The sequence below is a fragment of the Saccoglossus kowalevskii genome, chromosome 12 (genome assembly GCF_978046115.1).
Source record: "Saccoglossus kowalevskii chromosome 12, keSacKowa6.1, whole genome shotgun sequence".
Classification (NCBI taxonomy): Eukaryota; Metazoa; Hemichordata; class Enteropneusta; family Harrimaniidae; genus Saccoglossus; species Saccoglossus kowalevskii.
The window spans coordinates 23,813,530-23,832,028 of NC_140652.1; the positions used below are offsets into that span (position 1 = coordinate 23,813,530).

General features: G+C 34.1%; 1 long non-coding RNA gene across 1 annotated transcript; it reads left to right on the plus strand.

Moving 5' to 3' along the window:
* The first annotated feature begins 10,989 nt into the window (after positions 1-10,989).
* LOC146735653 (uncharacterized) lies at positions 10,990-11,977 on the plus strand. Its single transcript, XR_014931163.1, has 2 exons — positions 10,990-11,315; positions 11,804-11,977. It is a non-coding gene; the product is annotated as an uncharacterized LOC146735653 (long non-coding RNA).
* Positions 11,978-18,499: the final 6,522 nt, after the last annotated feature.

An 18,499-nucleotide genomic window follows, 5' to 3' on the forward strand; every position in this document is an offset into this window, starting at 1 on the left:
AACATATATGGTTATTACGCGTATAAAGAGTTAATCTTTTCGATATTTTTTTTAATATCATGTGTCATCTATCATATCTCAATGTTACGTCTATCATTTAAATGGATTTTCTTTCCGGTGAATGTGTTTATGTATGTTTAAAATGATGACATTATTGACTCTGGGGCTCAATATGGTTAGCATGTCAGATTTAATAAATGTATACCTTTCAGTTACAAATGTATTCTAATTTAGTCACATCAGTCTATAGTATTGTTTCATTCATGCCAGTCCTATAGAAATAACAGCAGTGTTCTATATTTTCATCACTGTCATAAATGAAATCATCATGTTGTTGCATGATGTGTTATTATCTGTGACATCTGAAGCATTGACATCAACTTTCAAACAACGGGCACTTGCGGTCTAAAAATACTCTAATTTGCCATTTTCTATAAATATGTGTTTTGGATTTACAATAGCAGGTTACGACGTGTCGATTCAAGGTAACGACTTGACGGGAGATTCATACAGAGAAGGGACTTTAATTTGTAGGTTTTGCGGAAAAACAAAAACTGAAGAATTAAAATTTCATTTTCAAGGGTCTACGACTTTTATAAAATCGTCAAACTTGTTGGCCTTCACTCTTTTCAAAATGTTGAATTAAGACCCCTGTAGAATGTACCCAACTTCTTTGACGTGTTTAGAGAGGTTACCTTGCAAAGAGACTTTAGTCAATATTCTATTTATTCTTGACCCCATAGCTCTATCTAGTCCACTAGGTTATTTTTCAGGGTCGTGTAATGCCTTTCACCAATGCTTGTTATGGTGTCACCAGTCATCTAGCAGGAATTTATTGGAATCAATTCTGACAAGTTCATTCAGTAAATTAATATGAAGGTGTTGATAACATCGAAGTATGTGGTAAGTATGTAGTGGCGTGATTCCCTACTATGATTACCAAGCAGTTGCAGACTACATCCTATATCTGCATAGCTTCGTATCCGTTTTTTTACTATACATTTGAACAGATATGCGTGGCCCTCGTCAAAAAGAACGTCTTTTACTAACATTTGTATAATTTTACAACCCTTGACGCATTATAAGGAACATAAATCAACTGATTTTTTTAAGAGAAATGCCTTTCAATTGATGTTCTTTTGTCAGCTTATCTTTATTAAAAACCTTTGTCCACGTTTCTTCTTTCCGAATTGATGCTCATGCATTTTAGTACTAAATACAACGCATAGCTTGTTAAGAATAACATATTATGTAAAATTATCGACTTAAAATTGACTGGGATATTCTAAATATAATTATGAATCATTGCAATACCATCTTGGAAAAACAATGCTGTTGCATTTGAGAGTTGCCTCACAACGTCTTTATAGTGAGTGTTTTATATCTGACAATGCTTTATGTGTTTGTGCAATGAAGTATTAATGTTGAGTGATATGGTATGGTTCCTCAAATTCAATAGCTTGATTAAACCCTGATTAGAGTGATATCTGCATGGCTGTGCTGCTGAGATGTATCAATAGAAACACTATTTTTGTTATCAACTAACAGATTTGTTCTTGCATTATATTTTCACTGGTTCAGTGAATTAACAGTAAGTAAAATATATCAATAATTATGGTGACTGGCAAAGTAGGGTTAATTCACAGATCTCCAGATGAGCAGTGGAAATATCCTTGTATGTTTTGCTGTTTTAAAATGAAATATAACACATCATATATATAGATATCTATCAAGTTACCATCTTGCTCATGAATGAATTCCTCAAATTGCAATTTTGACCTTAATTAATTAATTAATTAATTAATGGCAATGCGTTGGGATACTCCTTTCACATAAAAATGGTCAACATTACGATAGTAACGATATCAACACAAACAAATCGAATGTCACATATTATGACACACCCATTCGAGTTTTACTTCTATTAAGGTTATTTAAAAATGTATATACTAAATTTAAAAAAAAAATATTTTTTTTACAAAATTAAAGAATTAATACCCGATATATATAATGATATATACAACTTGATCACATAATGCATGTACAATTAAATTACAGATTCGAAAATGGCCATATACATGCATTTTGTATAGCTACAATCCAAATGATATGATATTGTGCCTTAAAGCGGGAGGGTCGTCACCTGCGCACGCACGGAATTGAGTCCCAAGCGACCATAACAACACACGCTAAAAACCCAAAGGCTCATGGGTAGACGCTTGTTTGTGAACAATGACACGCTATGGCCATCTGACGCATGCGCAGGTTACGTATCCTCCGCTTTAAATATCAATATAATATTAATTAACGCGTCGCAATAAAACTGGCAATGTGGATGCTACGGGAATGGTGCAGAAACTTTCATAACATTCACGTGAAAAAAAAGCTACAATATTAGCCTTGACTGTGGAATTGAATCATTATTCAATGACAACTAATGTGTTTGCAAAAGTTATAGAATTGGCTCAACTTATTTTCTATTTGTCAAGAATATGTCACGGTATATATAACGATTTCTTTATTCAACTACTGGTAACTCATGTAATCTATGCTGATGTACGTGGCAGGATAAATTGTGTGACCTTTGAACCACCTACTCGAAACTGTCCGTTTTCCCCAAATTATCTATGCATATAACAGGAATAACGTTGAAAAACCTAAATCCCGTCAATATCTATTCTGGTTTGCGCTTAGCCCGTGTACAAGATTTATTCGTGCGGTAGCTGAGTATGATAAAAACCCATTCAATATGTGCATTATAACGATACTAATCCGAACGCAGTCTCTAATGATATTACTAATCCTGGAAAATAATTCATTTTGCTATAAAAGTTGCATCATTGAAGGGATTATTAATAGTAACTGTCAGTCATTCAGTGTGCTAGAAAACTCGTTCGCATATGTGCCTTATATATTTGTATTTAAATCACTCAGACTTAAGGTAGCGAGAAGGGTTTTGTGACGTTTTTAAATAAAACATTCTCTGTCTGTTGTCTCGTTGAGAACAGTAATTTAGGTTATATATATCAAAAGACTAAGTATAGAGGTACAAGTTCGCACAAACTGGACAGTCATTGTTTACATAATTATCACGTGACATCAAAAATGGCGAACCTTGTAAAAATGACTAAGTACGCAATTGCGAGAGCACACTGCGGAATTTCCTGGTGAAATTTACGTCATGCATTGTCCGTAATCAAGCTCATTGAAATGCGTCTCCGATAATCAAAAGAGCTATTATTCCGATTTCTATGCAGGTTTGTTTTTTTGTCCTTAAATTATTTCATACTTGGCACCTTTAACAGACTATTATTCTGTGACAAAGCATTTTCTTTAAAAACCCAGACATATTTCGCACCATCATTATCTTTTGAACGATAACTGCGAGTTTGAATGTCCTAGTCCGAACGCACTTGATTTAGCGGCGGTCCCAATGAGTCGTACTCGATCAAAACTTCAACTCGAGAAAAACGCGAAAAACAGTTTTGGTTAATAAAACACTGTAGATTTGCTGCATTATTATAAATATACACTAAAAATGGCCAAACATATTAACCACTGATATCATAGAACTCATAAAGAGTGTCAGATAATGAATAATTTCAAGCTCGAGCGTGAAAAATGAAGAAAACTGCTGGCATTTGAGTCCGTACTCAGGAACGTTCGGGTTTTCCATTGTTATGCAAACGAACAACGGAGGATAATCCTCTGACAAACATTACTGTCCCACTGTACACGTTGACAGTTTACAAACAAGCTAATCCTTCAAGTGTCTCTGATAAGACATCTAATAAAACGGTTTTCATGGTGAAACAAAATGGCCGATGTTTGAAAAAAATTGCTGTGTCAGAGTGCGACACTGAGTGGCAGATTTTTCTTTGCCTCGTCTGTCAACGCTTTCTTTCTTTTCTTCCCCATTGCGTTAGAAAAAAAATGTATTAGTAAAATAGAATATTGACTTGGAAAATAAAACGATTTAAAAGAAAGTTGTGCAAAGTTACAGTACTCCTTTCGCACAACCTCCCGCCCGCTTCCGCTTTCCAATCACCCTTTTCTCTCGCTTTTGCGACCGCTTGTTGAATTCGACCGGACAATTTCCACTTCATTTTCGACCGCGCAAACCCTGAAATATCACCGCCCACCTGCTCGCTCGCGCGCATTTAAAATTCGGACTAACAGAATAATTTCCGAGGTTCACATTGTCTTATAATTGTCTTTCTGTTTTTTATAGATGTTGAACAGCTGACAAAAGTTCAAATACTTTTTTGTTTTAACTATCTATAATTATATGCACGCAACCTGACCCTTTGACCTCGATTTGGCCTGGACTGAATATTTTATTTTAAACAATATTCTGACGTGAAATACAAAATGTATTTCAACACAAGTACGACATGGTTGTCTGAGGTTTCTTTCCCGATTGTTGAGTCTTTGCAATGTGTTTTATATAACTATTGCTGTTTCCCCCGATGCTGAAGGACCGTAAATCTAAATGGCAGTTACATGCATGGGCTGAGTGAAAGAAAATATTTCTAAGCCTAAAATAAAACCTAATATTACACCTCTTTGTGTATTTGTTAATTTTACATATGTTTGTCATGACAGTATGTTTGCAAATATCTAGAAAAATCTCGTCTTTCGTTGATAATTTCGATTGTTTGTTTGGAATGTCGATCCCCGTTGGTGTCTCCATACTCAGGCTGAGTTTAGGAAGAGCGTCGATCAACACCGTGACAATCAGCCGAGAGAAGACAAACATTGACCGTAATTCATGGGGATCATATCCGTAATTTGTGGGCTGAAACCCCAAATAATTAAACAAGTATTATTATTTTAATATATATTTTATTTGACATCGCAAAACTAAACCATGCAAAAACAGAGCTAGAGTTGTTCGCGGTGAAACAACCGCATTGAAGACAATGCAACTTCAACTAGCCATTTCTTACCTTGAAATAAGAAAAATAAAAATTCGAAGAGCATCGGGGAAAATATTAATAATCATCCTTATCAATCGCTTGCTTTATTTTATTCGAATCTATGAAATTCACGATTTTTGTTTACAGTTGTTGGCAACTTCCGCGCTAAAAAAGTTATGGCTATAACTAAATTTGACACGTTTTTCTTTTAAGCCCAATAAATTATTCATACATGTCAAGCTCTGTTCGATTCTTTCAGGGCATATGGCCGTTTTTAGTCGAAAATATTTGTTGTGGGAACACTTTTATGGTACGTATACGGTATAGACCGAACTCGTTCAATGATCGTGACTTAATTTTAAAAATTCAATGTCAAATTTTACCAGACGTGGACCGATGTGGATTCGGTATCGTTATTTTTGGAATTATTCGCTAACATTTCCTCGTTTCTCTGCTCTCTCAAAAGGAGTTACCTAGGCTTTTTTCACGTAACTGTCTCATTAAAAAAATATATTACATCTAGAACAAGCGCCCAAAACACGTAACAAGAGGTCCCAGTTCAGTTGCTTTCACGATACAAGTGTAATACAACTATTAGATTTGAAGTGTCGTTCAGAATGTAATAATAGTTAATACTAGTTGTATGTTCACACTTTACTATCAAAACCACCATTTCGACCACCCATGTGCCAGTGATCAGTGTTTGGGCGAGCGGTCAATGTTTTCAATGACCGAGCCAGCGAGCGAAAAAAAAAACGCGATTAAAATGCGGTCGGTTTCCGGTCGGACAAGACCGCGTGGTCAGAAATTAAGCGTTAAGCGGTCGATGTAAAAGCGGAAGGTTGGGCGAAATGAGTACTGTATGACCATGTTTCTCGGTCGAAGTCTCGACTGACAATAATGCTGACAATGGACGTTAGATAAACACGCATTGTTTGCAACTGGAAGCTTATCACCCGTTATATCAGAATCGTCAACAACAGAGTATACAGATAAGATGTTATCATTTAAACCCTTTCAAAGATAAACATTATGCAAATATCCACGAAACGCCAGTTGTAATCTTTTCTGCTAGTGTTTTAAAACACTAATTTGAGCAACGTTATTCGCAATTTCGATCTTTTGTAAACCTGGGATGATGTATCAAGGTCTAAAGTAACCGTTTTATCAATTTGTGAAAAATCAAGAAAAAAGTGAAAATTTCCCTTCTCGCTACCTTAAGGTATGGAATCACAGAACATAATATGGGGAGAAAGGTATTTTTTATTTGAGAATCGATTAAAATTATAGTTTTTTTTTTAAATTAAAGATATGCGAGCCAAACAAAATATACTCCGTGAACGCCAACGACGCAATTGTAAACACAAGTTTCGCATTTGCATTATGTGTTTCCAGTATACTTCATAAAAAAATCATTCTATGAAACACATTCACGACCATATATACGACATACATCTTAAACATGCACGTATCTATTCGTCAAGATAACATTACCATGTTAACAATTTACATTTCGATCTATACGCGGTGTTTAATGTGTCACGCAGACGCGGCATCATGTGAATAATTAATTCGATAGAGTTGTTATCTCTGATACTTAACATAATACTAGAACAAAATATTAATTTGGTTAACAATTGTGGGACAGCTAAAACTATCCAGAACGACTTCGTATTGGAAATTCAACAGAGTATATAGAGGGTGACCCATCATTGACGTTCAAATATTTATTTACAGGTTGATTAAACTCAAGTAGTAATCATCATGTCTTTCTCGCCAAAAGCTTCGAACAATGAAAATTGTATGGTCACGAACGTATTTTCTATTTTGCTGCGTATGGATGCTACAACTAGTAAAGACATCGTAGAGTTTTCCGAATCATTTGCATAAACGATCGTCGTTTACGAACACTAATTGCCGTTAATTTACACTATTGCTATTAAGAATTATAGTTATTTTCGAAGCCATCAACATATTTACGATGTATTGGGATTATAATTGCTAATTTTGAAGTCAAATCAAATCGTAACCCTTTCGCAATCCGTTGAAACCGCCACGAGCAATGGTCGAGACACATTTCTGTGTTCGGAGAAGTTGAGTTTGGGAGAATTTAAAATTACGTCTCAAATATGTACAATTGTAGTATATATCACACACGCGTTTTAGTCGTCATCTGAAAATACCAAAAAATTCTAAAAATAACAATAAAACAAGAATGCTATGCATCTTTTGTGGTACACAGGTATGTTGTCAAAAGCTGGGTCTGATCACATAAACCCATTGTTATTACACAGTATGAAAACATGGAAAATGTTGACACTGCTTTATTACACTAAACTGCCATGATATATGGGACAGGTTCTGTTAACCAGCGGGCACAATTTTGAATGTCTTATTTATTTCACGACAGTCTGACGAAACCTCATAACGAGCGCTGAAACTACCTTGCTTCATTGTTCTCCATTAATTATTTATATGCATACAAAATATCAAGCTTTCACGTATTTAGTAAAGTAAAAAAAATGATTTTATTTATCGAACGTGGAGGTGATTAAATTCAATAAATCTATGTATTTATTAATAAAAAATCAACTGCACCAGACTGTTAATCGTTATCTGCATTGAATAGAACAGCAAGTGTAAAGTGACCGCAATACCGCCTACAGTGTTCTAAATACAACCATACAATTCTAATTCAACAATGATCAAACATTACATACAGACTGAAGACAGTTATAGTTCAGACGTTCTTCGACTCCCACAGTAACTTTATGTTTCAGTTGTTCTGCCTTCCCAACATTTAAGAAGATTTTCAAATTCCAGAATTCCATATTATAAATGTTAGTGTTTTGGTTTATTAATGTCAATAATCTCAAATTTACAAAGATTTTAAAATTCCAAAATTCAATATTATAAACTTTAGTGTTTTGGTTTATTAATGTCAGAAATGCGTGTTTCGGGGGAGCTTTCAGTCATCATTGTTGATGTGGGTGAGGGTTTCTTCATTCTAATGATAGACTCCACCCGCGCATGTTTATATACCATGTCGGTCTTTAAAATATGTAGCGAATATCTGACTACATGCTTAAAAGCGCAGAACATATGCACAACAATTTAAAACACGGGTATCAGTCTATCATAGTTAATTTGTTTAGATAACCAATTTGCAATCATCTGTGTCAGATGTTCAACTGAGAATCGATTACAACGATTGTAATTAGCAGTACTGATATGTTTCAGACGTTAGCAATCTCGTTCAGGAAATTACAGCATTAAATTGGATTAAATTATTGTCTACACAAAATTGAATTGTGTGCTATCAGTCACTACATTGTGCTTGCATACCGAGTTACAGGTTTCGATACAAAGGTCAATAAGTATTAATTCAATTGCAATGTGATGGGATGTGGTGTAGTGTAAAGACTTAAAAGAGAAAACTGTTTTAGAGGTGCACTCATATGCTCATTTCGTCTTGACAATTTCCAGAAATGTGTGAGAATATGCGAAAATTGTAATTTGTAAATAGACATGTAGAGACCTGTGAAATATGCTTAGTTCAGTTTTGACACAATTGTCCGTCAAACCAGGGAGTCTTCGCGATTGATATTAAGTATTTAACTTAGTTAATAGTTTCTGATTGACCGATGTTTTAAATAGGAGGAAAAAAGTTAAAACTTTGAATTTGTGATATCTCGAGAACTGTATGGCTCTTCTGCGTCATATGTGATGGGCGTGTGCCCATTAGATAGTTTGTTATATTTTGATTTATATTCCACCAAATATATGAAAAGTGAAGGTTTTATGACATGAATACGTATTATCATGTATTCCTGTGTGCATGAAGAATATACATCCATCCGAATTGGTTTTGGATATGCGAAAATGCGTTTCTTTTTTAAATCGACCTTTTTGTGGAAACTAATAGCCTATTGAATTAATACTTGATGTCTTCAATGGACCTAAAACTGATTTGTTTAAGTCGTGACAATTCTGTATTTTGGCGAATAATTTTGTCATTTTCGATGACTAATTTGGCTTCTTCTTGAAAAGTATCAGCTCCATTGGTTAGATAACTTGACAGGTAGGTTAAACCTCTATAAAATGTTCGTGACGATATCATTAATTTTCTATTTTCCACAAACACAATCGCTCTAATACTTGTATGCTCTTTCGACAATATGTATATGAGTTTTCATCAGTAATGTATGTTAATTAAAAATGCAAAGCTTTCATCGAGGAACATGCATTATTCATAGAACTCTTATTTCTTCATAAACAGTAGCCAAAATTTGTTCAAAAAAGCCGCTAATTGGAAAAACTTTGAAATTTAAAAAAACACCAGAACTTTCGATCGGAATGATCTATTTTCTTTATAATTGTTGTGTACAAATTTTGAGACATTCAATTTGGCTTGACATTGCCTTAGCAACTATTACCACGCCTATGACAACCAATAATAAGCGTGCATTGTTTGCATGTCATAGAGTAGTATGAGTGAGTCGGTGTTTTACATAAGTTGGGAGTGACATGGTGACCACGTGACCTCATTAGTATGCACACAAATTATCACAACCAAACCATTTTAGATACAGAAATGCTACAAGAATGATAAGATCAACAATCATCACATGAGTAAGGTGGACATGTCCCTAACAACCAAGTCAACGCGCATAGCAACCCACATCGGAACATCAAATGCAACTATATTCATTTGGGTATAAGGAAATTTGACACATAGCAATCCATACCAACCAGTTCAAAATGAATTATACATCATTTTCCTGAAGGTGTGTTGGTAGATAGATCCATAGCAACGTGGATTCCACTGCCGAATGGCTCTAGCCGACCATTGCTGTTCGCAGATTTATTTTGTCTATTAACGTTGTACAAACAACAGCACAAAAAGAAATCGACCGTCATTGCTTAGATATGTGCTGCCTATGGTTTAATGTAGATTAATCGAAATAATCGAATTATATGAAGTACGCAGAATATGCGTAAATTACATGCATTGCCAAACGTCGTGATTGCTTTTACGTTTCGTGTAAACATTTTTATTTCCAAAATGCGTTTAATGTTTACTACGACGCCAATTTTACAACAAGACGCATCGAAAACAAAAATATTGCAAAATACTGCAGTACAGGGTGAGGCTATGGTTGGATCAGTGATCGGAGAAGGCTAATATAACAACTAGTCAGAGTAATTACAAGATGAGCGTGGTTTCGCGGAGTGTAGTTTTAGTTTTTTTATGTTTTAGCGCTCCACATATGTAAACAAGAACAGTCTGAAAATATTTAATAAAAGTATCAGGGTCATTTAGACGTAGTCTCACCACTATCACGAATTCAGACGTTTACAAGTATTGAATCTGACAAATCCGACTCCGTCTCGATTATAACAAAAACTGTGATTTCGTCGCCGGAGACGCAAACACATTGCTACGACTCGCCATGAGAGACGAGATGAGCTGGATCGCGGTGTGTCATGTCGGGGAGTATGCAGTGGTGCTTCACTGTACATCATTTTTAACAACAAAAAATATGCCTAGTAACAATCTGAATTTAATTGAATATGCACGATTTATTGTCAGTCGTGTCACGTAACTCACAGTGACACCAGGGGTGATTGTGCTTAGTCGATACATTGTCATAAGAGCTAGAACAACAAAGGAAGATGTAATCAGTACTTTCAATGAATGTGTAATATTTTCATTTTGGGGCGCTTGTCAATACCGAGCGTTTAACATTAAACATAATATTATACGTTTGCCCGTGTCCCGTATACTCCAGAAGTTAAACCATTGAGCGCTGCTTAAATTTGAAAATCTCTTATCATTGTTACCACTGAATAATATTAATTTTGTTATTTTGATCTATTCTATATTACATCACACTGTTGAGTTACAACATGCAATCATACATATGGAGCCATTTATACATTCGTTTATTAGAAGATAATAGTTTTCAACTTATACGGTACCGGTGTTTCCGCGAAATTGGTTGCGACATGTGTGCGCAGAGATCAATCGGGATTTTCGGCATTTCTTGGTATTCACCAATCTGATTAAAATCTGATGTAGTGTACGGGCTTTAATTATTTTGGCTATAAACTTATTTTAATTTTATTTTTTATTACTTTTGTTATTAATGCCCTTTTATTTTATTATTTTACTTTGATTTTGATTTTGTGATTTTTTTTAATTCCGCCCTACCTACATCTGAACCGATGCCTATGTAACGAGATTTCAACGAGACCCACTATCGACGATTTTAGTCAACGAATCACAGACCTCCTTCTATAGCGCACATGATGGCGTCACCGGGCAGAGTCTGATGGCAAACACACTCAAATAAAATGGCGGATTATACCGACCGAGAAAAACACGGCTTTTCGGTAAGTTTATCATTGTCAAATGCAACGAAAGTCATTTTTATGTTAATATTGTGGCTCGAATGGTTCGATTTTAGATCGTTATTTTGCATAGTTATTCTGGGAGTGACGATTTTGTTTCCACCGGTTCGACCGAACACCAGTGTCTTTTTCCAGTCGCCTGCCCTGGAGACGGGTGATGTTTTGTTGACGATCGGGCCAAAATCGTCTACGATATTGAAGCCGTAAATATTCATCAAATTGTATCAACATTTTGTACATTATACAATAACACTTTATTAAAGTAAATGAGCTGATTTGGACTGGAATAATATATTTTTTATTTGGAACACATCGCAATTGATCAGGAAATATTGTTTTGCTCCAATTTTCTGCGTCGATGCCGTGGGCCGGTGACCGCTATACAATTTAAAATCAGTTTGCATTGTTTACTATAGCTGTTTACAGTGTTCTAATCATTACGATTTACTTTTTTTTTGCTTCCATTCTAGATAATTATGCTCAGTGATGTAAAATTGAAGCGATGACTGAATGAACGAACCTTGGCTGGCGAAGATGTATCTGGAAGTGTACACATTTGTTGGAAGTGAAAAAAATATTCAATGAAATGACAAAAATTGTAAAATGCTGTGGAATTTCTTTTGCAAATAAAAATATACTAGCAATTTTCTATTAATGGTTTATTCAAGTGGGCAAAATATAAATGTACAGAAGAATTGCCCGTATACACTGAAAAGTAAGCAACCGACAGCCTGTATAAAAGGGGGACTGTGATTGGCTGTTACTTACGCGAGATTTGAACGGGACTTACATAGGCGTCGGATCAGATGTAGGTAGGGCGGAATTAAAAAAATCAAAATCAAAGTAAAATAATAAAATAAAAGGGCATTAATAACAAAAGTAAAAAAAATAAAATTAAAACAAGTTTATAGCCAAAATAATTAAAGCCCGTACACTACATCAGATTTTAATCAGATTGGGTATTCACGGAAGTGACGCATGATATTGGGTTGCCATGCCTACATATATATCAGAAAATATATGTTATATATGTCAGTAGGAAAAGTACCCAACAGCATACCATTAATTCATGACTCATGACATTTTGTTTGTCATGTGTAACAAAAACATCAGACGTCCAGACAGACATTTTTCTTTTGATAATGCTGTATCTGTGTTGAAAATGATAGTCTTTTGTACTCGACTGCCAATTGTTAGAGAAGACCATACCGGCGGCCATATTAACATTACATCAAATGTTAATGGGATTGGCCTGAAACCCGATATTTGAGCTTCATGTGGTTTTTTTTATGTGTGGATCCGATGAAAATGTGTAATTTACAAATGCTAGTCGAATCACTGTTCTGCACGTTTCCCGGATGTCGTGTCATTTAGCAACAAAGCGTTCTTGTAACGTAGTAAATGGGTGATAGGAAGGCTATTCGTAGCTTACTATTATTTTAACCTGCATAACGTCCGTGATTAACAAATAATTTTTAGATGTATTATGATTATGATACAAAGTATGATGTGTTCACTCTTCACGGAACACATGAAATCACTTCTGAGTTGTATATCTTAGTTTGTTGTTTTTTTGGGAATTTTAGTTTTATTTGTGTACTTGATTGTATTGTTATGAAAACTAGCGTTGTGTTCGGGGATCTGGGAACTTCGTCTCGCTTGGCCGGTGTCACTTATACGTAGAGATATCAGATTCGACTCAAATGAGTACACATTAGTTTATTACAGATAGTCCAGCTTTATTCACACAAGACGTCAGCCTAAGTAAGCCCTCGCTAAACCGTTCTCTCTTCCCCACTTACAAAGGTTACAAAAGGTTACGTGGCAGAGTAAGCATGCGATCAGCCAATCGCTGCAGTCGTTGGCACGATCACGTGATTACCAGGAATGTTTCTCACGGTTGAAGCCTTGCAAAGTTGCCACTACTAAATACAATAAGTAAACAATGTATTTATAACATTTCTGTTATATATGTTTATAATCTCCACCCTAAACAAGCAAGTTGTTGATTCTAAACAATAGTCTACCAGCGTGTGAACCGAATATGTGAACGTGAAGTCGCTGTCATAACAGTATTTTGTGTTCATGAACTTGTGCGACTTTTTTAATGATCTACAGTCTGGCATGTTTATTTGATCTAACGACTATACAACATAGCACAGTGTTTCTTGCCGTCTGTGGCATTTACCTTGACGTCACAGAGACGCTTGTCGGTCGAGAGCGTGACTTATGGAAAAGATCATGTGATCACTGTCCATTATTTCCGGTGTTCTCTTGTTTATATTTTTTTATGTTTGCCCACCTGTGAGACTTATTTTCATCTCACTCACATACTCCATGTCTGAACCGTGTTTACTTAAAGGGACGTGGTCGTTGCGTCATATCGCATTGGATATGTACCCATGCAACGTATAAACCGCATGTAAATTACATGAAATTCGAAATGAGCCTTGAAACTATCATACAGCGATTACAGATACATCGAGCCGTGGTGCAAATTTGTGTAGCTCGTGGGGTTTATTTGTGTAGTTTCTTGTTGGCGGCAACATTACATAAAATTACATAGGTCGATTAGAGCTGTACGCCAATTACGTTTCAAAATATGACGACAATTCCGGGTCACGAGCGAGCCCCTGTGTACAGTAATCTCTTTTTAGCGTCGTTTGGGTAATGCTGATGCAATTTTTTTAATACACCTCTTTTGAACCTAACATATTCGAAATTGGCAGGGTTCTTCATTGTACTCGACGTTAGAGACGCAAAATATTTTTTTTTCATTTTTGCCAATTTTAATTCACAACAGATTCAAACCCATTGTCAGTGTGTGTTATTTGCACTTACGGCTACACGGTACTGTCTAGATAGCACGTTTTGTTATTTCCTGCTATAAAAGCTAAGCTATTTTCTTTCCATATATATAATGGTAACTTGTTTTGGACATAATTGTTACAAAATGCGTTGATACTATATGTTGTGAACTGTGTCTCAGAGATTTAGCTTCTTTAATGTGTTTTAAGAATCTTTGCATAATTTGAATATACTTTATCTCTTTGAATGACAATATTTAAAGTAAAAATTGATAAAATGAGGGTCAACACTATATCAATTTTCTCGGTATCTGTTCTGCCATATAATGCAGTAATATTTACCGGAGGACCGGAGGGGTGGTCAATATTAATGACAATAATTTCTATGAAGTTCATTACAATTGAATATTGATTCTGAGGTAACTATGTTAGTATAACTATGTTATACTTGATTCTTAGGTAACTATGTTAGTATAACTATGTCATACTTGATTATTAAGCACAGCATATATTTAATTTCATTTTTATTGTGCCGACAATCGCTTTCTATGTATTATTCGATTGAATGTTCCCGCACGGCACGGTATTTTTTTCTGGTTATTAAGTCATTTTTCTGCCATAGCATCTTTGGATTTTGAACATCACCTGCAACAATATTTCCCGAATCAAAACGTTGGCCAGTGAACTTTTCGCTAATACTTCATTCGCCCATGCGCAAATCTAGGTCACTGGATTTTCAGTATTAACTCAATTACTCAATAATGAACTTTATTTACCACTACATGGCTACATTCTGACATATGATTTAATTATTTGTGTTTATTATACCAAATCGAAATACAAACTATAGATAAACTTTTGTTTTCTCGCAGAAAGAATGAGTACAGTTTGTTATATTATTCCAGATCATGTGCTCTGTTAAACGTTATTATTTTAGCCAAAGTGTGATAAAGATATGAATATGATTTTTTTTTTATTTCCTTTCATTTCATTCAATATATTTTGCGATTCGTTGAATTAACTTTCGACATAGCTTCAATATGTACAATGACTTTTTCCATTGTACATAATGCTTCCAGTGCATTATAGGAATATTGACAATATTACAATTTTGTATTATATAAATTATATCATATTTGACAAGCGACAAAGCACATTTTAGGAATTCTCCTTATAACTCCAATATTTGATAAAGGTTATATGGAATCTAGCAATTTACTTATATGCGGTGTAAAAAAGAAGGAAGAAATTACTATCGCAGATGCGTTGAAATGCGGAAACTTCCTAGAATAATAATCAGAGCTATTAATAGAAACTTTTGTACATCGCATAAAAGGAAATGGTCACTGGAAGTGTTCTTACGTTGGCGCGTGAGATAAAATTAGCTTACATGTATTGTGTGTACATTTCACGTGTTCAGTTGGGAGAAGTATTAGAAAGGTGATTTAAAGGTGATGAGCATATCTCTCTAACTCTCTCAAGTCATCATCCAAATTGGAATCTGTTAGGCAGCTCACTTCTTTTCTAAAACCCGTAGAATACAAACACTACAAGACCTTTTAGGTGAGATAATGAGAAAACGTGCAGACACAATTGTAATATATTGCTTTTGAACAAAAATGAATGAATGAATGAATGAATGAATGAATGAATGATGAATGAATGAATGAATGAATGAATGAATGAATGAATGAATGAATGAATGCTACAAAATTCATATGCAGTTCATTTCCCTAAATATAATTGGGTGGAAAAAATTGAATTGCAAATTTATAAAAGAAAAGACTGTTTTAACGCCCAATTAAAAAACGTATTCCACGCTGAGTTTTATTTTTCATCTAATGAGCTAGTCAACTAAACACCTTAGGTGCACAGTAACATATGAGTTCACATGGGTGACATATAATATCAAACATTTATACATTTATACATAAACATGACATTGTATAATACATGCATGGTCCATCATGAGTGACTCGAATTACTTTGGGATTAGCAAGAATCATTTACATTACTGACAGGGGCACGAGTTTAGTGTTTATGGAGAACATTGTATTTAACAACACGGTCATGCATTGTTTTGAATTGAATAATAATTGAATATTGTTTTGAATTGAACAATAATTGAGTATTGTTTTGAATTGAACAATAATTGCGTATTGTTTTGAATTGAACAATAATTGAGTATTGTTTTGAATTGAATAATAATTGAGTATTGTTTTGAATTGAACAATGAGTAAGTATTGTTTTGAATTGAATAATAATTGAGTATTGTTTTGAATTGAACAATAATTGAGTATTGTTTTGAATTGAACAATAATTGAATATTGTTTTGAATTGAACAATAATTGAGTATTGTTTTGAATTGAACAATAATTGAATATTGTTTTGAATTGAACAATAATTGAGTATTGTTTTGAATTGAACAATGATTAAATATTGTTTTGAATTGAACAATGATTAAGTATTGTTTTGACTTAAACAATAATTGAGTATTGTTTTGAATTGAACAATAATTGAGTATTGTTTTGAATTGAACAATAATTGAGTATTTTTTGAATTGAACAATAATTGAGTATTGTTTTGAATTGAACAATAATTGAGCATTGTTTGAATTGAACAATGGTTAAGTATTGTTTTGACTTAAACAATAATTGAGTATTGTTTTGAATTGAACAATAATTGAGTATTTTTTTGAATTGAACAATAATTGAGTATTGTTTTGAATTGAACAATAATTGAGTATTGTTTTGAATTGAACAATAATTGAGCATTGTTTGAATTGAACAATGGTTAAGTATTGTTTTGAATTGGATATTAATTGAGTATTGTTTTGAATTGAACAATGATTAAGTATTGTTTTGAATTGAATAATAATTGAGTATTGTTTTGAATTAAACAATCGATTATTGTTTTGAATTGAACAATGATTAAGTATTGTTTTGATTTGAATAATAACTGAATATTGTTTTGAATTGAACAATAATTGAGTATTGTTTTGAATTGAACAATAATTGAGTATTGTTTTGATTTGAACAATGATTAAGTATTGTTTTGAATTGAACAATAATTGAGTATTGTTTTGAATTGAACAATGATTAAGTATTGTTTTGATTTTAATAATAATAATTGAGTATTGTTTTGAATTGAACAATAATTGAATATTGTTTTGAATTGAACAATAATTGAGCATTGTTTTGAATTGAACAATAATTAAGTATTGTTTTGAATTGAATAATAATAATTTAGTATTGTTTTGGATGAAGAAAGTGATATGACGTGTTTGTGCCCATATGTGAAATTTGCAACATTTTAGCGTGTAGATTATTCGCAAAACAAATGTAACTATGGTTAGGTCATGAACAGTATAAGTTGCGGCGCAATGAATGAATTACCTGCTCTCTAAAGATTTTCTTCTTAGCTTTACAGATATGAGGAAGGTCATGAAACGTGAGAAGCATGCAGGAAATTCACTTAAATAGAAAATAGTTTCGCTTAAATAGAAGCATTTTACCTATAGTCAAAAAGAAAGGTTTTGTTTAGACTTGAAAAGAGCTTCTGGAAATCAAACATTAAGCGATCTACCCACACTACTGTGACATTTCGTCACACGCAATCTGTCAATGCATGAGAAGACTGAGGCTATATAGTACTGTGTTTCCGGTTGACGTTTGCAATGCGTACTGATCGTTAGGAAGCCATTCTTGCGAATTTCAGAGAATTGATATTTTCAGAGCCAGTAACTCAATACTAGATACGCTTTTTAAGCAGATCAGATCTAGTAAAACATTCACAATCATGACCCCCAAGCAAAGAAAAAGAAGAATTTTATCTTTATTTTGTTAATATTAGATCTATTTATTATGCAAGAAGGTAGCATATTTTAGGATACGGGATTCGCCACAGGACTACTCACTATGAGTACATGTACAAATAGTAAGATAGTGTCGTGGTTGTTTCAGGGACGTTCAGTTAGGAAGTATAAATACGAACTGGTCATGCAACGTCAGTCAGTATAAGTCCGTGATAAACCATTATACAAAAGTCATATTCAGTTGGTAAGAAGCCAGCTAATCGTAGTAATCGAACTATAACTATAGGGTATTTTCTGGAGATAGCGGGAGACGTCCTGTTAATCGACAGCCATCGATTAAGCAGAGGCCACATGCAGTGAAGGGTCAAGAATCTTCGCATTATTGGATTATCCGAGAGAAACCGAGACTATCCCTCAATGGCAAGGACACTAGTTTACCACAGACGGCAAATAAGATCCCGATGAGTATTAGGTTGCCGAGTATAGATACAGAGGTCTATTTTATCGGCATCAACACCTGGAAACTATCTCCCATCATCGAGGAT